Source organism: Chiloscyllium punctatum, chromosome 1 (assembly GCF_047496795.1).
Source record: "Chiloscyllium punctatum isolate Juve2018m chromosome 1, sChiPun1.3, whole genome shotgun sequence".
In the NCBI taxonomy this organism is placed as follows: Eukaryota; Metazoa; Chordata; class Chondrichthyes; order Orectolobiformes; family Hemiscylliidae; genus Chiloscyllium; species Chiloscyllium punctatum.
The window spans coordinates 96,305,730-96,332,542 of NC_092739.1; the positions used below are offsets into that span (position 1 = coordinate 96,305,730).

At 40.5% G+C, this 26,813-nt stretch overlaps 1 long non-coding RNA gene across 1 annotated transcript in view; it reads left to right on the top strand.

Moving 5' to 3' along the window:
- Nucleotides 1-446: 446 nt before the first annotated feature.
- Nucleotides 447-26,813, top strand: part of LOC140477424 (uncharacterized) — a 41,254-nt gene continuing 14,887 nt past the window's right edge. Inside the window, exons 1-2 of the long non-coding RNA XR_011960723.1 lie at nucleotides 447-609; nucleotides 764-861. This is a non-coding gene — a long non-coding RNA (uncharacterized lncRNA). The remainder of the gene's footprint in view (nucleotides 610-763; nucleotides 862-26,813) is intronic.

The window sequence follows — 26,813 nt, forward strand, 5'->3', positions numbered from 1 at the left end:
CGAGCCAGATACAATTCTGGAGTAAATAATATAATACCCATTGATATTATTGTCCTTTGATTTGCATAAATGTGACATGATTCAAGGCATATATTCTGTCAGCAGGCAAATGTGGAAATTAACATGGACTTTGAAATAAATGTGATTTTGGTAAACACCAAACTTTCGCCCCCCCCGTATCAGAACTACACTATATGTGCAATACACACACAAAAAAATCAGATTTTGACTGAAAATCTTTAATCTAATGCTATTATCTAAAACATAATTTGAAATGGTTTGACTTATACTGTTTTGAAGCACAAGTCTGATCTTATTTTTCATGCACTGTTTCACAATAGATTGAGCCATTGTGTACTTACTATGTTCAGTCAGCTTCCTGACTCTGTGTGCACACATCAACAGGCACTTTGCTGCCTGAAGCTAGTCAGGATCAGTTACTAAAACATGAAGCAGAACTCTGTCTGCAAAAATGTAGGCCATCTAAACACAGGACTTTTCAAGAAGAATAAATGAGCCATTATTTATAAAGCCATTTTGTATAGGAAGAGTATCTGGAAGAGCTTTCTTTCTAAAACTGGGATGGAAAACAGACAGAAAATGCACATGGTATGTGCACATGACATTGCAATGAACTTCACAATGCCAGGTTTTAATATGCTTTATGTTATTGCTTTGACTACATTAAATTAATGATTGTCTTCTTTATGAATTTTCTTTATGAATTGGCAAATTTTAATGATGTAAATTGTATTCCTGCAAGTGGATTTTTCATAACATGGAGAAAAGGATGAAGGCGAACATGAAATTCACAACTAATCTTGGAGGAACTGTTGGGCGAAGTTCACAGCACAGAATCAGGTAAGTTAATTGTTGTTTTAAGTCTGTCCAAGAGAAAGGGTGCAGTAGCGGGTACAGTGGATTCTTTCTTGATTATATATTTTTGGAGATAAGTCTCTTGATTAAACTTAAAATATAAGCCATAGCTATTAATTTAATCTGGGGCAGTGTTTGTGGAGGAATAAGAAAGTGTTATTTTCTGGGTCAGTAGATTGTGAAGGAGCAAAAATGGCCTTTACAGTGATATGTACTACTTGTCAGATGAGGGAGTTTAAAGAGAGTTTAAGGGTTACTGTGGATTATATCTGCCATAAATGCTGCGAATCTTATCAGATCAAGTGGATCGGTTGGAGAGACAGATAGAAATGATGAGGAATTTGCAACAGCAACAATATGTGATGGATGGCAGTTATAGGAAGGGGGGAAAGTCTCAGATCCAGTCACATAGATGGGTTAACTCCAGGAAGGGTAAGGGAGATCAGCACCTAGGGCAGGAGTCTTTTGTGGCTATACCCATTTCAGACAGGTATGCTGTTTTGGAAAATGTAGGGGGTGATGGATTCTCATGGGAATGTAGCACAAACAGCCAAGTTTCTAGTATTGAGACTGGCTCTAATGCAACGAGGGGTACGTCGGCTTCCAAGAGATTAATTGTGTTAGGGGATTCTGTAGTCAGAGGCACAGACAGACGTTTCTGTGGCCAGCAGAGAAAAAGCAGAATGGTGTGTTGTTTCCCTGGTGCCAGGATCAAGGATGTCTCAGAGAGGGTGCAGAATGTTCCCACGGGGGAGAGGGGCCAGCAGGAGGTCATTGTCCACATTGGAACCAATGACATTGGAAGGGAAAAGGTTGAGACTCTGAAGGGAGATTACAGAGAGTTAGACAGAAATTTAAAAAGGAGGTCCTCAGGGGTAGTAATATCTGGATTACTCCCAGTGCTATGAGCTAGTAAGGGCAGGAATAGGAGGATAGAGCAGATGAATGCATGGCTGAGGAGCTGGTGTATGGGAGAAGGATTCATGTTTTTGGATCATTGGAATCTCTTTTGGAGTAGAAGTGACCTATACAAGAAAGACGGATTGCACCTAAATTGGAAGGGGACTAATATACTGGCAGGGAAATTTGCTAGAACTGCTTGGGAGGATTTAAACTAGTAAGGTGGGTGGGTGGGACCCAGGGAGATAGTGAGGAAAGAGATCAATCTGAGACTGGTACAGCTGAGAACAGAAGTGAGTCAGACAGTCAAGGCAGGCAAGGACAAGGTAGGACGAATAAATTAAACTGCATTTATTTCAATGCAAGGGGCCTAACAGGGAAGGCAGATGAACTCAGGGCATGGTTAGGAACATGGGATTGAGATATCATAGTAATTACAGAAACCTGGCTCAGGGATGGGCAGGACTGGCAGCTTAATGTTCCAGGATACAAAAGCTACAGGAAGGATAGAAAGGGAGGCAAGAAAGGAGGGGGAGTGGCATTTTTGATAAGGGATAGCATTACAGCTGTGCTGAGGGAGGATATTCCGGGAAATACATCCAGGGAAGTTATTTGATTGGAACTGAGAAATAAGAAAGAGATGATCATCTTATTGAGATTGCATTATAGACCCCTAATAGTCAGAGGGAAATTGAGAAACAAACTTGTAAGGAGATCTCAGCTATCTGTAAGAATAATAGGGTAGTTATGGTAGGGGATTTAACTTTCCAAACATAGACTGGGACTGCCATAGTGTTAAAGGTTTAGATGGAGAGGAATTTAAGTGTGTACAAGACAATTTTTTGATTCAGTATGTGGATGTACCTACTAGAGAAGGTGCAAAACCTGACCTACTCTTGGGAAATAAGGCAGGACAGGTGACTGAGGTGTCAGTGGGGGAGCACTTTGGGGCCAGCGACTATAATTCTGTTCGTTTTAAAATCGTGATGGAAAAGGATAGACCAGATCTAAAAATTGAAGTTCTAAATTGGAGAAAGGCCAATTTTGACGGTATTAGGCAAGAACTTTCAAAAGTTGATTGGAGGCAGATGTTTGCAGGTAAAGGGATGGCTGGAAAATGGGAAGCCTCCAGAAGTGAGATAACAAGAATCCAGAGAAAGTATATTCCTGTCAGGGTGAAAGGGAAGGCTGGTAGGTATAGGGAATGCTGGATGACTAAAGAAATTGAGGGTTTGGTTAAGAAAAAGAAGGAAGCATATGTCAGTACAGACAGGATAGATCGAGTGAATCCTTAGAAGAGTATAAAGAAAGTAGGAGTATATTTAAGAGGGAAATCAGGAGGGCAAAATGGGTACATGAGATAGCTTTGGCAAATAGAATTAAGGAGAATCCAAAGGGTTTTTACAAATATATTAAGGACAAAAGGGTAACTAGTGAGAGAATAGGGCCTCTCAAAGATCAGCGAGGCGGCCTTTGTGTGGAGCCACAGGAAATGGGGGAGATACTAAATGAATATTTTGCATCAGTATTTACTGTGGAAAAGGATATTGAGTACAGGAGTTGGGAGGTCATGTTGTGTCTATATAGTACATTGATCAGGCCACTGTTGGAATATTGCGTGCAATTCTGGTCTCCTTCCTATCGGAAAGATGTTGTGAAACTTGAAAGGGCTCAGAAAAGATTTACAAGGATGTTGCCATGGTTGGAGGATCTGAGCTACAGGGAGAGGCTGAACAAGCTGGGGCTGTTTTCCCTGGAGCGTCAGAGGCTGTGGGATGACCTTATAAAGGTTTACAAAATTATGAGGGGCATGGATAGGATAAATAGGCAAAGTCTTTTCCCTGGGGTCGGGGATTCCAGAACTAGAGGGCATAGGCTTAGGGTGAGAGGGGAAAGATATAAAAGAGACCTAAGGGGCAACTTTTTCACGCAAAGGTTGGTACGTGTATGGAATGAGCTGTCAGAGGATGTGGTGAAGGTTGGTACAATTGCAACATTTAAGAGGCATTTGGATGGGTATATGAATAGGAAGGGTTTGGAGGGATATGGGCCGGGTGCTGGCAGGTGGGACTAGGTTGGGTTGGGATATCTGGTCGGCATGGATGGGTTGGACTGAAGGGTGTGTTTCCATGCTGTACATCTCTATGACTCTATGACTCTATGTTATCAAAAGGCAGTACCTAGTAAGGGTTTGTGGGTTTGAAGGTCAGTGATGAGAGTGCATGTTCATTTGAAATTTGATGTTTGTCATAAAGTCATAGAGTCATATGGTTGTACAGAAACAGGCCCTTTGGATCCACTTATCCATGCCAACCAGATATCCAAAATTAATCTAGTCCCATTTGTCAGCAATTGGCTCACATCACTCTACCCCCTTCCTATTCACGAATATATCAAGATGCATTTAAATATTGTAATTGTACCAGCCTCCACTAATTTCTCTGGCAGCTCATTTCATACATGCATCACCCTTTGTGTAAAAAGGTTGCCCGTTAGGTCTCTTGTAATTCTTTCCCCTCTCAGCTTAAACTTATGACCTCTAAGTTTGGACTCCCCCACGATGGGGAAAAGACCTTGACTATTCACCCTATCCATAACCCTTATGATTTTATAAACATCTATAAACCCCGCTCCTCCAACACTCCAGAGAAAACAGCTCCAGCCTATTCAGCCTCTCTCTACAGCTCAAACCCTAGCAACATCCTTCTAAATCTTTTCTGCACCCTTTCAAGTTTTTCATAGAATTGCTACAGTGTGGAAGCAGGCCATTTGGCCTATCGAGTCCACACTGATCCTCCAAAGTGCCAGAACCACCAGAACCAACCCCATCCCTGCTACGCTTCCTTTCCCATGGTTAACCCACACGGCCAATCCACCTAACTGTGGGAGGAAGCTGGAGTACCAGGCGGAACATCACGAAGACATGGAGAGAATGTGCAAACTTCATACAGACAGTTGCCTCAAGGGTGGAATTGAACCTGTGCTTCTGGCTCTATGAGGCAGCAGTGCGAACCACTAAGCCACAGTGCCATCCCAACATTTTTCCAAAAGCAGGGAGACCAGAATTGAATAAAGTGTTTCCAAAGTGGCCTAACTGATGTCCTGTACAACTGCAACATGACATTACAACAACTATACTCAATGCACTGATCAATAAAGGCAAGCGTATCAAAGGCTTCTTCACTACCCTGTCTACCTGTGACTCCATCTTCAAGAAACTATGAACCTGCGTCTATGTCTCTTTGTTTGCCAACTCTCCCCAAGACCCTATCATTAAGTGTATAAGTCCTGCCCTGATTTGCCTTACCTAAAATACAACACATCACATTTATCTAAATTAAACTCCATCTGCCACTCATGACGTTAATGGCATCAAGTTGCTTTGTAAAATTATTTTTTTAAATAAAAGGTTATCCTAGTATAGAGCACATTTGGAACTGAGACTTGTATACAGTGAGAAGCCAGGATTAATATAAATTGGAAAATGGGTTTCTTAGATCCTGCCTAAGAATTGTAAAAGTCCAGTACAGAAAATGGAGTTACCGGTTATGTCTCCAACAAATGGTTTACCTAGGATTGCTGATAGAACATTCAGGTTCAGATTTTATATTCCCAAGTCAGTTGTGCAGAGTCAGGAGAATTCCCAGCTCTGTGAACCCAACTCTGGCTGCCCAGACATTGCATTTCCAGTCTGAAGGCTGAATTACATTAGAATTCAGGTTAAGTGAATATGGAATGAGAGAAGAGGATGCCACAAGCTGGGTACAAAGTGTGGCTCAGGGAAAGTTTAACAATAAAGAATAAAACCTGAAACACCACTCTAGTTCTCAACCATCCATACATTCCCCATGCCCCCGCCATACCAACCCATGATGCATGATGCATGTCAAACAATGTCCCTCTACCCATTCGCCATGGCCCTCAAATTTTCTATGCTAAACTCCACACAGGCTCCATACCAATATAGTGTCAAATCATTACCTCACCCACCACATTTTAACATTATATCAACACTGCCAACTAACCCCAGTATCAGCAGACCTCAGGACTGATGAAGAAATCAGATTTGTAGACTTAACTGCATTGAAAAAAGATCATAAATATTTATTTATTACAGTTACTTTCTGCCAGCTATAGCAACAAGTATTTCATGCAAAGTGTAAAATCCCTTATAATAGCAAACAATGGAATTCATAGTCCCACATCAAGCACTCACAGCTGTTAATCAAGCTTTGTAATGGCAGTTACCCTATTGTGATAATAAATGATTTGGAGATGCCGGTTGAAATTATACATTGAAAATATTTTTCAATGTATAATTTCAGTTACATCACAATGTAAACTTTTGCTATAACTTCTGTATCTTACAATTGTGTACTCCACAACCACCTGATGAAGGAGCATCGCTCCGAAAGCTAGTGTTTCCAATTAAACCTGTTGGACTATAACCTGGTGTTGTGTGATTTTTTAACATGATAATAAATGATTGTGAAACTAGTCTTGCAGCATTAATTCAGTAAAGGAAACCCTCTGGCTTATGTCAACAGCCAGAATAAAATAGCAAACTTCTTATCAACTTTTGTGTTTTTTTCAAGAATTTAAAGGGGAAAGGCCTTTATAGGCTTCATTTAAGAGGTCCTCTTAAATAATCTGCCAGGACCTCTCAACAGGTCACTTTGACATGTACTTCTGATAATTTTGATGGTTGATTTTGACAGTTCTGTTCACAGTTCAAATGAACTTTAAATATGAGTTTATGCACATTTATGGAGAAAGTGAGGACTGCAGATGCAGGAGATCAGAGCTGAAAAATGTGTTGCTGGAAAAGCACAGCAGGTCAGGCAGCATCCAAGGAGCAGGAGAATCGATGTTTCAGGCATAAGCCCTTCTTCAGGAGAAGAGCTTATGCCTGAAACGTCGATTCTCCTGTTCCTTGGATGCTGCCTGACCTGCTGCGCTTTTCCAGCAACACATTTTTCAGCTATGCACATTTATGCCCAAATTCATCAGGGCATCTGACCTCCATCAAAGGCACTTTAACTCCTGAAAGGTGTCTTGGAACCAGATATAAACACAAAACTTACTTCTCCATAGGATACCCTGTTTTTACAAAGAAATGCTCAAAGTTCAGATCTGTTTTAACCACATTTAATCTCCATGTTCTAACCCTACCAAAATCCTTTTTCAGCTGAGGCATCTAATGATTTCAGTGGGTAGCTGCCTTTAAGAACTGTGCATGCATGTGCAAATTTCCTCTGCTGCAGAAAAGGAAAGTGCCTTGCTGAGGGGTGGTACTTTCCATTTCCAGGCTTGTCTATCACTTTCAATGTGACTGAGAGCCTTGTTACTGGGGCAAAAATTTAGGCCTCAATTTAGAATAAATTCTGATTCAAAATCTTCCCAGTGTCAATTCATCACTATTGAAGTGGGCTTGGACCGCTGAGATTTTAGTACTTCCTCTCAAAAATAGCAGGATCGGCAAATTTAAATACATTGACACATTCTTACTTTCGAAAACCAACTTGCAGCACCTCAAGTGTTGCGGCAGGGAGAAATTTTTATGGAAAAATCACTGAAGAGTTAGGAACTGGTCCCCAGACAAGTTTGGTTGGGGAATTTGTCAAACAAGAATAGTTTTGGAGTTTGATATCTCAGTCCTTTGAATACCAGAGTATATTAGAGAGGTGCCATGATGGTCATGAGGAGTTGGCACAGGTTGGATGCCAAAATCTGTGGGTGAGGTGTACATACAGCTGGTGTCTGGAGAATTGTGCCTGAGCTGCACTTTGGCTTGAGACCATTCAGAGTTTGGTAAAATAGAAAGCTGAATACTGAGATGAGTTGGATCATTGTAGAGTCATGGAGGTGTACAACATAAAAACAGACCCTTCAATCCAACTCATCCATACTGTCCAGATATCCCAATCTAATCTAGTCTCATTTGCCAGCACTTAGCACACATCGCACCAAACGCTTCCTATTCATATATACATCCAGATGTCTTTTAAATGCTGTAATTGTACCAGCCTCCACCCCTTACTCTGGCAGCTCATTCCATACACAGACCACCCTCAGCCTGAATAAGTTGTCCCTTAGGTCCCTTTTGTATCTTTTCCTTATCACCATAAACCTATACCATCTTGTTCTAGACTCCCCCAACCCAGGGAAAATACCGTACCTAGTTACTCTATTCATGCCCCTCATGATGTTAAAAAATTAGATAGGGTCACCTGTCAGCCTCTGACACTCCAGGGAATACAGCCCCAGCTGTTTTCAGACAATGCATTTAACAAGCTACAACCCTCCTTAATTGACAACGCATCACTGCCTTATGAGAAACTTTTCATGCCACTTGCAAAAAGCATAAAAGATAGAACAAGATGCTCCTGATGTCAAGATAGGCCTCACCAGACTTACCATCTGTTGCTGCCATGAATCTTGCCATAAGCCACATTGGTCAGACCCCTATAATATTCTGTCCAATGTTTCCTTATGTAAGATACTGCAGACTGCTTAAACTATGAAATAGTTGAAGAAGAGGCCATTCCATATTGAAAAAGAGTTTAGGCAGAAAGAATTACAAGGCATTGGGCTTTGGATTTATATTTAGAATATCCAGGCAGTGAAACATAATGGGCTGAATAACCTCTTACCTTCTCATCATCAACAATAAAAAAAACACAAGTTGCTGGAAAAGCTCAGCACATCTGGCAGCATCTGGGAAGAAAAATCAGAGTTAACATTTCGGGGCCAGTGACCCTGAGGAAGGATCACCAGACCCAAAACGTTAACTCTCATTTTTCTTCCCAGATGCTGCCAGATGTGCTGAGCTTTTCCAGCAACTTGTGTTCTTGTTCTTGATTTAAACCATCTGCAGTTCTTTGCATTTTCATTTTGTCTTACCTTCTCATCTTTGTTCTACAAAAGGTATGCCATTCATAACAAACAGAAACATTCAGGACGTATGTTGGTTGGTAGTTGGAAATGTTGTATTAGTAAGTATCTTAACTTTGGAAAATGTTCTGATAAAAGTCTTCATGATAAACTGTTTTATTAAGTACAAGCTTGTGAGATGGAAAAATCATTTTATTTTATATCATGATTTAATTAAATAACAGGATAAGAACTAATTATCCTTGGAGTCAGTTTTAGAATTAGTAAATTAGACTATAAGTTGATTCTATGGCCTGCTCTGTGTGCCATTTATTAGAGAACTTCTAGAATAGTGTACATAACTGCCAACTGGCATGGAAAACAGAATATACAGAAAAATAATCCAATTCCATTTTTCTACAGAAATGTCATGCTATGTGTGAGAAACCTATGTTGTTAGTTTTAAGAATTATACCCTTTGCTTTAAAATAGAAAATAATTAAATGCAATAACTTCATGCTCCCCTTGGGACAAGGCTTACATACAAATAGGTATAAAATCAGGTGGGATGTCAGAGGGTGCCATACCCATTGTGTGTCTGTATGTACTGGTAATTTAGCAGTAACAGGATAGCTGACAGGAAATTCACTTATCTTTGGACCAGACAGCTTGGTCTTTTAGGCCGGCAGCCTGCCTGTAGGCCTGGAGTGAGGGCTGCCCCCACTTGATCTTCCATTGGCCTCCTGCTTGCTATCGCAAACTTATGCCCTTCCCATGGCTAGGGGCTCTCTGACTGTCCCTGACAAATTCACTCCACTTACATTCCAGGATGACCTCCTCCTTTGTTCCTTATTAAGGACTGATAGTGATGCCATCAATGGTGAACTTTCTCAATGGCACTGCAATAACTAGAGAACTTCAGGTCATTTGAAGGGCTGGCGTTGCAGTTCTAGGATGTACGATAAAGACAAAGAAGCTATAATGTCAGGCAATTAATCGGAGGTTCTTATCATTTAATAGAGACTGGCAGAGATACCTGAAAGCAAGTGAAACTAAGGAACAGGAGCCATGATAATTAGGGGATAATTGGGTGAAAACATGACTGTTAGTGTGCATGTGTGAATAATAAAGTAAATAATAAAGAAGAATAATAATCAAATGGTTGGTGTGTTGTAATAGGTGATTTGGAGTAAAAGTCCAATCAGAAAAGCATATGCCTGGCTCTATTGAAACAACCTTGAACTTTTGGTTTTTGACACTTGTAGCATATACAAGTTAGCTGTTTGTAATTCCAAGCATTATTCTAACCAAGAGTAAACAGAGAAAAACTCAGAGAGATAGCTGAATAACAATCTAAAATAATGGGGCATGATTACCCCACCTCTGTTTGCTGAATGTGAACGCTTTGACCTGTGAGAGAATGAAGCAACTATGGGGATCCATGGTGTTATTTTACTGAAGAAGAAACAAGGTGTGGCCTTGGCTGTTTTGTTACTATTCAAAAACAGGAAAAGAAACACATTCTTTTCAGAATTCAAGACTGATGATTTTGTCATGGATGAAGATTTAATCAAATTATTAACTTCCATTGTTAAGTATATCAAAAAAAGTATTTATTAACTACTTATGAGATATTGTCAGATTGAGATAAATTCAGAAAGATTGAAGATAGTTCCTTAGAAAAATAAATTATGGGATTCAGTAGATTGTATGCAAGACTGCAGAAATTCTATTTGGAAATTCACTGATGTGTGCTGGTATTTAAGTTAAAACAAAGAACAGATGATACTGGAAATGTGAAACAAAAATAGAAATTGCTGGAGAAACTTAGTACTGGCAGCATCTCTGGAGTGAAAACTGAGTCAATGTTTTGAGTCCAGTAACCCTGCCTCTGACTCTGCCAAAGTGTTGAGTTCATACAAACTTCTAGTTTTAATGGGAGACAAATTTGCAGACAAATACACACCATTGGAACAACGTTTGGAAGCATTAAAAACGATTCCTTAGAAAGCATTTTTTTAACTTGTATTTATGGTGCAAGTGGGCAACTGGTCAAATGACAGAAAATGGAGATGCAATTTAACATGCTGGCGAGACAGGGTCAAAATGTGTGACACAGACAAAAGTATGAAAGTAGAATTTTAACTAAGGGACATGAAGACAGAAATGCTTCTGACAATTTTGAGAAACAAAGAGAATAAAATATGAAGATCCAAAATGCCTAAGGTGGAGTCAATCATTGTTTCAGGTATGATTCAAAGTATTATTATGACATGAACTGTCCTAAACATTAAACTAGATTATTCAAAATTAAACATCAAACAGAAAATTCAGAAGAAGAAAGTGAAGATATGGATGAAAGAGAGAGTATTGTAATTGTCATAACATGTTTCAGCCCAATGATGACTGTGTTGCTGGTAGAATCTTTTAAATGTTCATTTTGTACAGCAGTTGCATGTCAACAGTGTATGGAACAGACCAGCTTAAATACTACCTAGACTCTGTAAGTAATAAAGCTCAGCACAAAATGAAAGAATTTTTGAGTTCCATTAGTTGCAATTTGGAGATGATAAGATAATAACATTTTTAAAAAGGATAGTATTTTCTTTAAAATAACCTGTACAAATGTGTTTGTTCTTATGGCTATAGTAATCAATGAAATGCCATTTTCATTAAGTAGTCCATAGGTGAAAAATATGGATATGGAAATTATGATGAGTTTTTCGAAAATCTGTGAATTTGCAATTTACAAATTCAAGAAAACAATCATATTCCTTTCATGGATCATAACCTCTTCACTAAATAAATTAAAGAAGTATTATATACATTGAGGTGAGAAATTTAGAAGAGAAAAAGTTGATCATGTTAAGACGACATAGTTAATTTGGCCATTCATCCACCAAAATGGCAAGCGTTTTCATAAAGAATGCAGGAATAAGGGATGAGGAATAAATAATCTGATAGAAGACACATGTAATAGATAACTATCTCTGTAGCTATCTCCTCTAGATACAACCCTCCTGCAACCCCTCAGGACGAGGGGACTTAATTGCCTTTTTGTCTCAGACACATACATACACACACACACACACACACACACACTTGCGTTTAGTATTCTTCGAATAATATTAATGTTTTCTACTGTGAAGACTAATGCAAAGTACTTCTCAAATTCTCTGGCATTTCCTGATAATTGAAATTTTAATGGAAAATATATTTCCTAATTATAGTTAAAAAATCTTACTCACCCGACAGATTAATTCTGTATTTGTGAAATGATAGATGTTCCACATTATTAGTTTGTAATTATTTTTTATTTTAGCTTTACACCAATTAAATCATTAATTTTGTTGTCTGAAACTGTAAATCCAAAGTAAATGGATTCAGTACCTTTGAATTTCTGTTTTGCTGACTGTGAGAATACCTCATTATGATTGGCAGTTTGAATTGCTGCACAAAAGAGACCCCCTTGACCTTTGAGGAAGTTAGTTCCATGGAGATCACAACACTTTTACAGGCATCTTTTTTTGACATCCTTGGAGAATGGCATTTTTACATTGTTGCTCATAAAATCTCAGACTTGCCTATCTCACAGTGAGTTCCATGAGCAATAACCATTCCTTTGATTTTACAATCAAATATATACTATTCACATAGAGTAAAAGGGTTATGCAGCACAGAAACTGACCCTTCAATCTAACCTGTCCATGCCTACTAGATATCCTAATAAATCTAGTCCCACTTGCCACCACTTGGCCCATATCCCTCTGAACCCTTCCTATTCATATACGCATCCGGATGCCTTTTAAATGTTGTAATTGTACGAGCCTCCACCACTTCATTCCATACATGCACCACCCTTTGCATAAAAAAGATGCCCCTTAGGTCCCTTTCAAATATTTTCTCCCACACCCTAAATCTATGCCCGCTAGTTCTGAACTCCTCCAACTCAGGGAAAACACCTTGTCTATTTATCCTATCATGAGGATATTTGTGAGAGAAACTAGAATGAGGAGACTCTATTTAAAAATAAGATGTCTTTCAATTAGCGAGACAGAAGAAGGAGTTTTGGAACTCTTCCCATAGAGCTGTAGAAGCAGAGTCCTTTAAAGCTGAGGTAGGTAAATGCTTGGTTAACAAGGAAGTCAGAGGTTATTGGGGAGTACAGGAACGTGGAATTGTGACCACAATCAGACTAGACTAAGATAAAAGGTAGGGAGGAGGGACTTGGGGGAGGGGCGTTGGAAATGCGATAGGTGGAAGGAGGTTAAGGTGAGGGTGATAAGGTGAGGGTGATAGGCCGGAGTGGGGGTGAGGGCGGAGAGGTCAGGAAAAAGATTGCAGGATAGGAAGGTGGTACTGAGTTCGAGGGTTGGGACTGAGACAAGGTGGGGGGAGGGGAAATGAGGAAACTGGAGAAATCTGAGTTCATCCCTTGTGTTTGGAGGGTTCCTAGGCAGAAGATGAGGCGCTCTTCCTCCAGCCGTCATGTTGCTATGGTCTGGACCCCACCACCAGGGATATATTTCCCTCCCCTCTCCTATCAGTGTTCCGAAAAGACCACTCCCTCTGTGACTCCCTCGGCAGGTCCACACCCCCCACCAACCCAACCTCCACTCCCGGCACCTTCCCCTGCAACCACAAGAAATGCAAAATTTGTGCCCACACCTCTCCCCTTACTTCTCTCCAAGGCCCCAAGGGATCCTTCCATATCCACCACAAATTCACCTGCACCTCCACACACATCATTTACTGCATCCACTGCACCCGATGTGGCCTCCTCTATATTGGGGAGACAGACTGTCTACTTGCGGAATGTTTCAGAGAACGCCTCTGGGACACCCGGACCAACCAACCCAACCACCCCGTGACTCAACACTTCAACTCCCCCTCCCACTCCCCCAAGGACATGCAGGTCCTTGGACTCCTCCATCGCCAGACCATAGCAACACGATGGCTGGAGGAAGAGCGCCTCATCTTCCGCCTAGGAACCCTCCAACCACAAGGGATGAACTCAGATTTCTCCAGTTTCCTCATTTCCCCTCCCCCCACCTTGTCTCAGTCCCAACCCTCGAACTCAGCACCACCTTCCTAACCTGCAATCTTCTTCCTGACCTCTCCGCCCCCACCCCCAATCCGGCCTATCCCCCTCACCTTATCACCCTCACCTTAACCTCCTTCCACCTATCGCATTTCCAATGCCCCTCCCCCAAGTCCCTCCTCCCTACCTTTTATCTTAGCCTGCTTGGCACACTTTCCTCATTCCTGAAGAAGGGCTCATGCCCAAAACATCGATTCTCCTGCTCCTTGGATGCTGCTGACCTGCTGCGCTTTTCCAGCAACACATTTTCAGCTCTGATCTCCAGCATCTGCAGTCCTCACTTTCTACCACAATCAGACTAACCATGATTTAACATGACTAGCAATGTCAAAATAGGAGAAAGTGAGATACTGGAGTTCAGGATCGAGAGTGTGGTGCTAGAAAAGCACAGCAGGTCAGGCAGCATCCGAGGAGTAGGAGAATCGATGTTTCGGGCACACGACGTTTGTTGGTCGAGTGTAGGTTCCACCTCAGTACTTTTCATCTAGCAATGAACAAATCCATGTCAGGTTCAATTCATAATTCTTGATCAGTGATCAATGCCAGCTCACACGTCAATTTTCAGCAAGGACAAGATTGTTAAAAGTTAATCTCTTGTGCCTTATACAAAACAGTATTTCAGCTCACTACGAACTGAAACATGACCTTATGTATAAAGTATTCTGGGACAGCAGACCACAGGGTGCACAATGAATTCTTTTCATTATTAAGCATGTACTGGATACAATACAGAATCCCACTGTACTCTGTGAGCTCTCCAATTTACGACACAAAGTACAGTAACAGTCCACGATGCTTTTGCGAAATAACTACAAATCAAGTAAATGAAGACAATTACAAGATTTCAAGATAATTATGGATGAGTGAAACCATTCAGATTCTTTAAATATATTCATTAAAATCAATTGGAGCATCACTCCATGAGAACATCATAATTTTCACTATGATTATTTTATCTAAAACTTTGTTCCTCATGTTTATCAGCTTTTGTGCAAAATATACCTGATCTTGGTGCTAGAAATATTCTTCTCTTAATCTGCTTTCCAATTTCTACTTCTGTAAGTTAATTCAAAGTAATATTTTGGGCTTTTTAAAAATTTTCCTTAAAAATCTTGCATAATTCGATAACATTTCTCTCCCCCAAACTGAAAAACATTTCTCCAGTCTTTAGATCATGAAACATAGAAGTAGCAGTCATGTCAGTTAGCTTGGTGAAAGTCCCAAAGAAATTAACAGAGAATCAGGAACAGATTCTAAAAACCATTAGCTTAAGAAGTCATCAATAATAGGGAAATTAATGAAACTGAAGAATTAAAAATCCCCAGGACCTGATGATTTCCATTCACAGGTATTAAAGGAGGCAGGAGAGCACATATCCAATATCCTAACCATCATTTTTTCAAAGTTTCCTCGATTCAGCAGTCGTACCTCTGGATTGGCAATTTGCCCATGTCACTCTGTTCTTTAAGAAGGGTGGCAGAGGGAAATCAGAGAAATACAGACCAGTTAGCCTAATATCTGTGGTAGATAAATTGTTGGAGTTTATTATCGAGGATAGGGTAACTGATCATCCCTAAAAAATTAAACTAATCAAAGAAAGTAAGTGTAGATTCATGCAGGTTAGGTCATGCTTGATAGAATTCATAGAGATTTTGAAGAAGTCACAAAGGTGGCGGACATAGGTTAGTCAAAGGATGTTGTTTATCTGGACTTCCAGAAGGTTTTTGGTTAAGTCCCACACACAAGACTGTTAGCTCAGGTAAAATTACATGGATTTGAGGACAAATTACTGACATGGATAGGAAATTGATTGGGTGGCAGGAAACAGAGAGTTGGAATAATGGGCAAGGGCTCAAATTGGGAGGAAGTGATGGGTAACACGTCAGGATCAGTGTTGGGACCTAAGTTATTCACAGTACTCATTAATGACTTGGATAATGACTTAAAATGTCAATACCTAAATTTGCGAATGACATAAATTTGGGTAGCTTTGTAGATGCAGTGATTTTAATGAGGTCATCCAGCTGGACCTCACAGAATATGAGTGCCCCGATTGGAAATGTCAGTCCAATTATGGAGCCCTGGCTGACAGATACAAGCAAGAGTGTCAGAGATTCTGTTCACTCTGAGAGTTGGCTCTGAGGGAGCTGGATTAGTGTCAAGGACTCTCCACGTGTAAATAAAGGGTAACTTGGTGATGGTATACCACCCTCTGTGAGGTTATTGCAATAGTGGATGACAGCATAAAATTACAACAGGATATTGATAGATTAGATGTATGGGCAAAGCTGTGGCGAATGGATTCTAACATAAGCAATCCATTTTTGATTGAAAAAAAATCAGGTTTTTTTTCAAAAGACACAAAATTAAGTACAGCAGAAGACCAATAGGATCAGGGGTTCTGGTGTGTAGCTCTTTAAAATGCCACAAACAGCTGAAAACATAGTCTAGAAGGCTAATGGAATGCTGACCTTCATATCTAAAGGGCTGGAATATCAGGATGCAGACATTATGTTGCAGTTATACAAAACCTGAGTTAGACCCCACTTCGAGTACTGTTAGCAGATCTGGATACCACACCTTAGGAAGGATGTTTTGGCCCCGGTGGGAGTTCAGTGCAGGTTTACAGAGATGATACCTGCGCTTCAGGGATTATGAAGAGCAATTAGACAAATTAAGCCTTTATTCTCGAGAATTTAAAAGTTTAATTAAATTAAATTAAATTAAATTAATGAATTACAAGTTAAATTAAAAGAATCAGTTTGATCATTGTGGCACAGATAGTCTCACACAGGGCAGTCACACCTTCAATGCATTATCTTGGCTGACATGACACCAATTGTTAAAGTTCATATGAGAATGTAACTTTTAAAGAAAGTTTTGTTATTTACATATGAAAGAACTGAAACCAACATGGTCATTCTAAAAGATGACAGACGTAATAAACAATCCAGGTCTTTTTCAATATATAATTTCAGTTACATTACACTGTATACTGTTGCTATAAATTCTGTGTCTTACAAAATTATTCTCCACAACCACCTGATGAAGGAGCAGCTCTCTGAAAGCTAGTGCTTCCAAATGAACCTGTTGGACTATAACCTGGTGTTGTGTGATTTTTAACTTAAAAGTTTAAGGGGTGATCCCAAATCTAGCTCTTCAGGATAGTAACAGGGAAGGACAGGGTAGATAAATTATTTCCACCGGTTAAAGATTCTAGAACTAGGGGCATAGTCTAAGAATTAAGGCCAGTCCATCCAGGAGAGGTGTTAGAAAGTATGGTAGGTTTGGAAAACTTTTCCTTAAATAGCCGTATATGTTAATTCAATTGTTAAATTTAAATCTGAGATGGACCTTTTTTTATTAAATGAGGTATCAAGGGGCATGGGCCCAAGGCAGGCATAATAAATTAGGCCACGGATCAGCTATGATCTTAGATTCATAGAGAGTCATAGAGTGTTATAGCACAGAGACAGGCCCTTTGGCCCAAACTGGTCCATGCCGACCAAAATGTCCATCAATGCTAACACCATTTCCCTGCACTTGCCCCCTAAACTTTTCCTATCCATGTATTTGGCCAAATGACTTTTAAATGTTGTTAATATATCCGGCTCAACCCTTCCGCTCATTGCATATGCATACCACCCTCTGAGTAAAAACATTGCCCCTCAGATTCCCTTTTATTCTTTCCCCTCTAACCTTAAACTGATGCCCTCTAGTACTTGATTCCCTATCCTTGGGAAAAAGACTGAGTGCATTCACCTTATCCATGCCTCTCATGATCTTAATACACTTCTATAAGATTCCTCCTCATTCTCTTACGTTGTAAAGAAAAAAACTCCTAGCTTGTCCAACCTCTCCCTATAACTCAGACCATTGAGTCCTGGCAACACCCTTGTAAATTTCTTCTGCACTCTTTCCAGTTTAGAGACATCCTTCCTATAGCAAGGTGACCAAAACTGAGCACAATACGCCAAGTGCAGCCTCACCAACAACCTGTACAACTGCAACAGAACTTCCTAACTTCTATACTTAAGGCCCTGAATATTATTGAATGGCAGTCCAGGCTCAAGAGGCTGAATGGCCTACTCCTGTTACTATATTCCTATAAATAGGCAATTTGGCTCATCAAATCTGCCCTACCATTTAATTAGATCATGGCTAATCTGATAATCCACATCTCGACTTCTTGCCTTTTCCTCATAAACCTTGATTCTTTTAATAGTTAAAAACCTGTCTATCTTAGCTTTGAAAACAGTAATCAATTCAGCCTTGAGAGCCTTCTGTAGTTAAGATTTCCACCAATTCACAGCCCTCTGAGAGAAGAAATAATTTTTCTTGCCTTCTTGTCCTGGACTCTCCAATAAAAGGAAACATCGCTCCACATCTCTCCTAGTTACAACAGTTTCCTAAAATTGGGGATCTTTTTGATTCTTCTCTGTACTGAATATAATGCAACACTTGAAATTGACTGTTGTTTCATGGTAACCATAAAGACATGCATTATTCAATGTTCATTACGACCAGGGAGCACAATAAAAGTTGATTATTCATTTCTCTGGCATTTTCTGTTGTTTTGGCTCTGTAATCAGGGCTAAATGAATCAAAGGGTATGAGGGGAAAGCCATCACAGAGTACTAAGTTGGACGATCAGCCAAGATCATAATGAATGATTGAGCCCTAACCATAATCCTAACGCTAACCCTAACCCTGACAAACAAGAGGGATGAACCTGCTTGACCTCATTAATTTAATCGTTACAGCTGTGTGTGTCCATGATAGGAATGGTAGGAATTCTTATCCACATATTGAGGAAACCTTGCACTGTGCTGAGAGGCACTGTTACCGTGTTAAATGGGAATGACTTCAAACAGTTCTAACAACTCAGGACTGGGATTGCATGAGGCACTGTGGGGCATTGGAAGCAACAGAACACAATGCAATCTGTAAACCTAATGGCCTCGCATATTGCCCCACTTTATCATTAAGATCCAGCCAAAAGATCAACTGGGGTTCAATGGAGAGTAGAGGTCAGCATGCCAGTAACAGCACCAGGCATATTTAAAAATGAAGTGTCAGACTGGTGAAGCTACACCACAGGGTTACTTGTGTGACAAATAGCATTTGTAGCATCAAATTGACAACTTGCTGTTCAGGTCTGAGCCCTGCAGTCATGTCAGATCTAGTCATGAATAGTGGTGGACAATTAAGCAATCAACTGGAGGAGCTCCACAAATACCCTCACCTCCATTGATAGGGAGCATAACAAATAAGGCAAAGCTGAAGCATTTACATCCATCTTCATCCAGAGGTGCTGAGTGGAAGATTCTCAGCAGGTTCCCAACATTACAGATACCAGGCAATTCGATTCATTCCATGTCATTATCAAGAAATAGCTGGAGTAACTTGATAGAGTATGGGCCTGAGAAACAAACTAACAATAGTGCTGAAGACATGTGCTCCAGATCCAACGATACCCTTAGCTCAGCTGTTTCAGTACCAATTGTACACTAGCATCTAACCAGCAATGTAGAAAATTGCTCAGGTGTCCTGTAGACACAAAGCAAGACAATCCAATAGAGTTCTGTCAACAACCTCTCAATCATTATCAAAGTATTTGCTCAGGATAAACCTGCTCACTGAACCCCAGTTTGGGCTCCATCAACACCAATCAGTTCCTGCATTCATTACAGCCTTGATCCAAACATGGTCAAAAGATGATATGAGAGTGAGTACCCTTGACAACAAGGCAGGAGTTGATTAAGGAGCCACAGCAAAACTGGAATCAATGAGAATCAGAAATAAATTGGCTGCTTTTTGAAGTCTTTCCTGGCACTAAAGAAGATAGTTGTAATTGTTGAAGGTCAATCATGTCAGCTTCAGGACAGCACTGTAGAAATTCCTGAGGGCAGTGTCCTAGGCCTAATCATTTTCAGTTGCTTCATTAATGATCTTCCCTCTATCATAAAGTCAGAAGGGCAGATAATTACTGATAATTGCACACTTTTCAACATGATTTGTGACTCCTCAGAGACTGAACCTTAATAATGAGGGCAGAGCGGATGGCAAAAATTAATAGAAATGGAAGTAATTCCTGCATTCCTGATCCTATAAGCTTCTGGGACGTCTTTCACCATGTGCTCAAAGGTCTATTAGTGGCAAATTGGCCTATTCAGTTACTTGATAACCCATGGCAGAAACTTAAAGCACTGAGTTACATCTCAGATTGAGGGACCATCAGCTAGCTTGTGTGGGAATATTTGCATATAGCCATAGAATCATACAGCATGGATATAGACCTTTCAGTCCAAGCAGTCCATACCAATCATAGTCTCAATCTAAACTAGCCCTACCTGCCTACACTTGACCTATAACCTGCCAAACACCTCTTGTTCATGTACTAATCCAAATGTCTTTTAAATGTTATAACTGAATCTGCATCCATCACTTCCTCTGAAAGCTCATTCCACATACTGTGTAAAAAGCTGCCTCTCATCTCTTTTTTAAATCTTTCTCTTCTCACCTTAAAAAGATGCCCTCTAGTCTTGTAATTCCCCTACTCTAGGGAAAAGACATTCACTTTATCCATGCCCCTCATTATTTTATAAACCTCTATAAGGTCACTTTCAACTTCCTACATCCAGTGAAAAAGTCCCAACCTATCCAGCCTTTCCTTATAACTCAAACTCTTCATTCCCAGCAATATCCTAGTAAATCTCTGCTGAACCCTCTCGAGCTTAATATCTTTCCTCCGACAGGGAGACCAGAACTGGACACAATACCTCAGAAGACGCCTCATCAATATCCTTTACATCCTCAACACAACGTCCCAACTCCTATACTTAAAGGTCTGAGCACTGAAGGCAAGCAGCCTAAATGCCTTTTTACACACTTATCTATATGTGAGGCACAGGAACTGCAGATGCTGGAATCCAGAGTCGACAAGCAGGTGGCTAGATGAACACAGCAAGCAAGGCAGCATCAGGAAATGGAGAAGTCAAAGTTTTGGATATAACATTGGAGGTAAGGGTAGGGGGAGTTGCAGATAAAGATGAGGGTTTTGAGTGGGGAAGAGAGGTAGAATGGTGAGGTAGTGATAGATGAACACAGTTGGTGGATCGATGGGAGGAATGAATCTAACTGGTAGCTGGAATGAGGGGTCAGTCGGTGCAATGGAAGGGAGGAGGTGGAGCTAGGAAGAGAGTCAGGGGATGGGAAGGAAGGTTATTTGAAATTTAAGAACGTAATGTTGAGTCCTTCAGGCTGTAGACTGCCCAGGCGGAAGAAGTCTTGTTCCTTCAATTTGCTGTCTGATTCACTGTGGCAATGGAGGAGGCTGAGGATGGACATGTCAGAGAGGGAATGGGAAGGGGAATTGAAATGGGTGGTGACTGGGAGATCATGCTGTCCCTTGTGGGCTCAGCTGAGATGTTCAGTGAAACATGCCCTTAGTTTACATTTGGTCTGACTGATCTAAAGAAGAGAACTTTGGGAGCACCAGATGCAGTAAACTAGGTTGGAGGAGAGGCAGGTGAACCTCTGTCTCACCCGGAAGGACTGGATGGAGGTGAGGGGGTTGGTGTGACGACAGATTTTGCTTGTTATATGGTTGCAGGGGAAGGTATCAAGGGTATTGGTGGAGACAGTGGCACAAACCAAGGAGTGATGAAAGAAATAGTCCTTGCGGAAGGCAGAGAGGGATGGGGAGAAGATATTCTTGGTGGTGGTGTCTTGTTGAGGTTGGCGGAGGTGTTTGAGGATGATAGGTTGAATGGGGAGACTAGTGGAGTGGAAGGTGAAGGCAAGGGGAACCCTGTCATTATTATATTTGGAGGGGGGGCAGGATTAGAGCAGTGGCTCAGGGAATAGAAGAGGCACAGTGGAGGGCTGTCTGGATGACAGAGGGGGAAAAATAATGTTATTTGAAATAGGACAATGTTTGGGAGTGGGATGCTAGGGAGTGGAACATCTCATTGTCAGAGCAGATGTGACAGAGATAGAGGAAGTGGGAAAATGGGATGTAGTTTTTACAGAATACGTGGTGGGAGGAGATGTAGTCCAGGTAGTTATGGGACTCTGTGATTTAAAATAAATGTCAATACTGAGACTGTTGCTGGAGATAGAAGTGGAGAGGTCAAGAAAGGAGAGGGAGGTGTCTGAGATAGACCACGTGAATTTGATGGTGGGGTGGATGTTGTGGGTGACGTTGATGAACTGCTCCAGTTCAGCCTGGGTACTGGATGCTGCACCGATGCAGTCATCGATGTAACAGCGGAAGAATTGGAGCATAGTGCCTGTGTATGTACTACAGACAGACTGTTCGACATAGCCAACAAAGAGGCAGGCATAGCTAAGGCCCATGCGAGTGCCCATAGCCACCCCCTGGATTTGGAGGAAATGGGAGAAATTATTGAGGGTGAGGACTAGTTCAATGAGGCGGAGGAGGGCTGGATGACTCTGTTCGAGAGGAAGAAGCTGAGGGCCTGCAGGCTGTCATTGTGGGGAATGGATGTGTTTAAGGACTGCACTTCCAATGTGAAGATAAAGTGCTGGGGGCCAGGGAACTGGAAGTTTTCAAAGACGTGGATGATGTCGTTTGTAACCCGGATGTCGGTGGGAACTGCGTGGATCAAGACCGAGAGAATAGAGTCGAGGTAGGAAGAAATGAGTTTGGTAGGGCAGGAGCATGCAATGGTTCAACTGAGGCAGTTGGGCTTGTGGATCTAGGGAAACAGGTAGAACTGAGCCATTTTAATTCCCCTTCCCATTCCATCTCTGACATGTCCATTCTTGGCCTCTTCCATTGACAGAATGAATCAGACAGCAAATTGGAGGAACAACACATTATCTTCCACTTGGGCAGCCTACAACCTGGAGGACTCAACATTGAGTTCTCCAATTACAAATAACCTTCCCACACATCCCCCGACTCCCTTTCCAGCTCCTCCCCCATCTTCCATTCCACCGACTGACCCTTCCTTCTAGCTACCAATCAGATTAATTCCTCCAATTGACCAACCAAGTCATACCCACTGCCTGTGTTCACCTATCACTACCTCACCATTCTGTCCCTCTCCTCACCCAAAACCCATCCCCTCCCTTTATCTGCAGTTGCACCCCCCCCCCCCCCCCCCCCACTCGTATCTCCATTCCAGAAGAAGGGTTATCTCTGAAACATTGACTTCTCCTCTTCCCGATGCTGCCTGGCTTGCTGTATTCCTCCAACCACCTGCTTCTTTACCTTATCTATACGTGATGCAAACTTCAAAGAATTATGTACCTGAATTAGGGCAGGCACGGTGGCACAGTGGTTAGCGCTGCTGCCTCACAGCGCCAGAGACCTGGGTTCAATTCCTGCCTCAGGCGACTGACTGTGTGGAGTTTGCACATTCTCCCCGTGTCTGCGTGGGTTTCCTCCGGGTGCTCCGGTTTCCTCCCACAGTCCAAAGATGTGCAGGTTAGGTGAATTGGCCATGCTAAATTGCCCGTAGTGTTAGGTAAGGGGTATGGGTGGGTTGCGCTTCGGCGGGGCGGTGTGGACTTGTTGGGCCGAAGGGCCTGTTTCCACACTGTAAGTAATCTAATCTAATCTAATCTAATCTAATCTAATCTGAACCCCTAGATCTCTCTGTTCTACAACACTGCCGAAGGACCTATTTAAATTGTATAAGTCTTGTCTTTTCTTGTTTTACCAAAATGTAAAACCTCACATTTATCCAAATTAATCTCTATTTGCCATTCTTCAGTCCATTGACCCAATTGATCAAGTTCTCTTTGTCATCTTTAGATAACCTTCTTTATGTCATAATTGCAGTAATACCTTTATGTCCTAATACCACTAATTTGCAGTATCATTCACAATTTTGACCATTTTTCATCTGAGCTTCTAAATCTGTGTTTCCATGTATTAACTAATGCATTAAATTAGAATACTTCCTCCAGACATGTTTGGAATCCAAAAATAAATTAGTGTAAGGTATATAATGCATTAGACAAAATTGTAGTACATTAGCACTCACTTAGCATGTGTGATAGCCCTAACACACAGACAAATATTATTGCTGAGGCTTACACATGTGTGAGAAATCAAGTTAGGTAAGAAATCAAGAGCAGAAGCAATAATTCTGGTACCATAACTCAGCGTAAACCAGGCTTTCAAGGTATTAGAAGAGAAGATTGATGGGAGTAAAAGAAAAAAGTAACTTCTGTAACGTACCTCACATTGGAATGAAAGTTGCTTACATTTTGAAAACTAACCATATGTCTTCCATAAGGTTAAGTTTGACACGCAGTCATTGAGAAAAATATCTAACTGTTAGGGAAAATCTATTTTAGATAAATGAGCTATAAATAATTTGAAACAATTTCCAGGCCAAAAAATAATCAAATGATTAAAATATTTGTTCGTTTGTATTCAATCTATTATACTGTCAGCAACAATCAAAAAAGGACTACCAAACAAAAAGCAAAACTTTTACCGCTGAGCATAGTTTCCTGCCAATGTGGTTCCAATGCTCTATTACCCATCATTATTAATTTTCCAAAGCTTCAAAGGTTTCCTTTTCTTCCTGTGCTTTTGCATGAAGACAGTAAAAGCTTTATGAATTTTAAATTAAAAAAAACTCAGGCTGCTTTGAGACAAATAAATACTTTGTTTGGTATGGAAGTGCAATCTCTTAGGTTTCTTCATACACAGAAGTAGCCTAAAATTAATTACAAAAGCAGTTCATTACAAAATATCTGCAATATATGTGTAAGATTCATTATAAAACTCAGTGAAAAGTTTTAGAAAATGTACCGCACAACTATTGTTTAGATGGAGCATTCTCAAACATTTGGTTTGAAAGTTGTGCAATTAAAGATTTGTTTTCTAAAACCAATGAATATGGGGCATTATAACACACATCAATTTGTAAGAATTATGTTGTAATTTTTTTTAACACTTAAATAATCAACATCAAAATAGTTGCTTCAAATCCCTCCTCATGTAAAAATGGAAAATCCTTGTGATGACAAGGGGTTAAAAGAACTTTGCTTCCTTAAGAGAAGCTGTAAGACTTAGTACAATGAGGTGTGCAAGGCAGGTGCTGGAGTTTCTATTAATGGCTGGTATCTAAACAGAGGGCACAACTGTGAAAACACAGCGGCCAGGAATGCTGACATTCCAGTGCTGGATGGTTCACATCCCATCAAATGGTCCTAGCATGAAATTATTGATGGCTACTGTTCTGAAAATCTGCCAGTTGGCGAGGGATATGACTATATTAATCCCCAAGCCTTTTGGTGCATTCACTGAATATCAACAATGTGTCAAAACAGTCTTCAAAGAAAAGAATCCTGTGACTCTGCTGTGTTGACTCTTAAAAGTGTTAATTTCTTCTGAAGTGAATTGCACGGAAAAGTGGAAGCCAGCCTGCAGCTCTTTAGTTTTTGCACAGAAAATAAGCATCACTTTTGTAAGTTCCTTTTTGAAAGAATGTCATTGTTTACAATACTAGAAAAGTACAGCTAATCCAAATGTGACCGGACTGACTGCCTAACAATATAGCTGTGTGTATTGTATTACTTGATTGAATGTCAATTCATGGTTTATTATGTAACTTTCTAGCTTCCATTGTTATGGTTATGGGGTGAGGTGGGGGGGTGGGGAGTAATATTCTGACCATTATGTAAGTTTCATAAACATTTGGAAACTTTAATATATTTCCCATCAGATTTTGAATGAAGAGAAACTAAGACAGGGAAATTCTTGAATGCAATATGAGGGACATAACTATGGAAAATTCTCATAGTAGGTATGCCAAATAGTGTGTGTCAACATTGCATTATTTTAACATATAAATACCCTTATACTTACCAATGCTCTCTCTCCCTCTCTTACATGCAATGACATAGGCTGAGTGGTTCATCTAATTGACTATTCTGTATGAGAGAGCTTGGATGTTGATTGTTGCCAAACTGTTTGATGATGGAGTTCAAGTAAGCCTGGTCCTATCATATCCTTACTTAGCGTCCACTTTCCAGCAGGGATTAGAAACATAGGAAATAGAAACCAGAGCAGGTAAATTTGTATCACTCTTTGTGGTTATAATACTATCACTAATTTCCTTTGGTAGCCATGGTTGGCCACCTTTCTTATTTCATTTTTGTGTCAGACAGGAATGAACAATTGTTGCAGTTCCTCCATGCACACTTTAAATGTTTGCCAATGGCTATCCACCATTATCCTTCAAGTAATGTTGCCAACAGTCCCTGCTCATGCCTCACACCATTGCATTTCCTTTGGCTAGATTCAAGTCCCTAGTCTCAGAGCTAACTACGTCACTCTCCATCTTAATAGAGAATGCTTGCATTTTATGGTCACTATTCCTCAAGGGACATTGCAGAGCTAGATTACTAATTATTCCTTTCTCACTATACAATATTTAGTCTAGGATGGCCTGTTCTCAAGTTTATTTCTCAACATATTGCGCACACAGCAAGAATTCTTCCTCTATGTCATTGTTACTCATTTGATTTGTCTGATCTGTATACAGATTAAAGTTCCCCATAATTACAGCTATACCTTTATTGCTTGTGCCTCTAATTTTCTGCTTAATGCCTTCCCCAACATTACCACTACAGTTTAGGGGCCTATATATAACCCCCTATAAGCTCTATCCACACAGATTCCACTTCACTGGAGCTAATATCCTTCCTCACAACTGTGCTAATCTCTTATTTAACTAGCAATGCTATCCCATCTCCTTTTCATTTTGTCTGTCTTTCCTAAAACGGGAATATGCCTGGATATCCAGTTCCCATCCTTGGCCACTCTGCAGTCCGGTCTCCATAATATCAGCTATATCATATCCATTTATATCTACTTGTGTGATTTAGAAATCCATTTTATTGCGAATGCTCCATGTATTAGAACACAAGGCTGGTCTTTTAAGGTTTGTCTTCTTAAGATCCTTGGTCCTGTTCACATTACTGTGGCCCTGTTTGACTCATACCCTTGAATTCTCTGCTTATCACTTTTCTTATTTTCCATACTTTATTTTGTTATTTTCCCTTGTTTCCC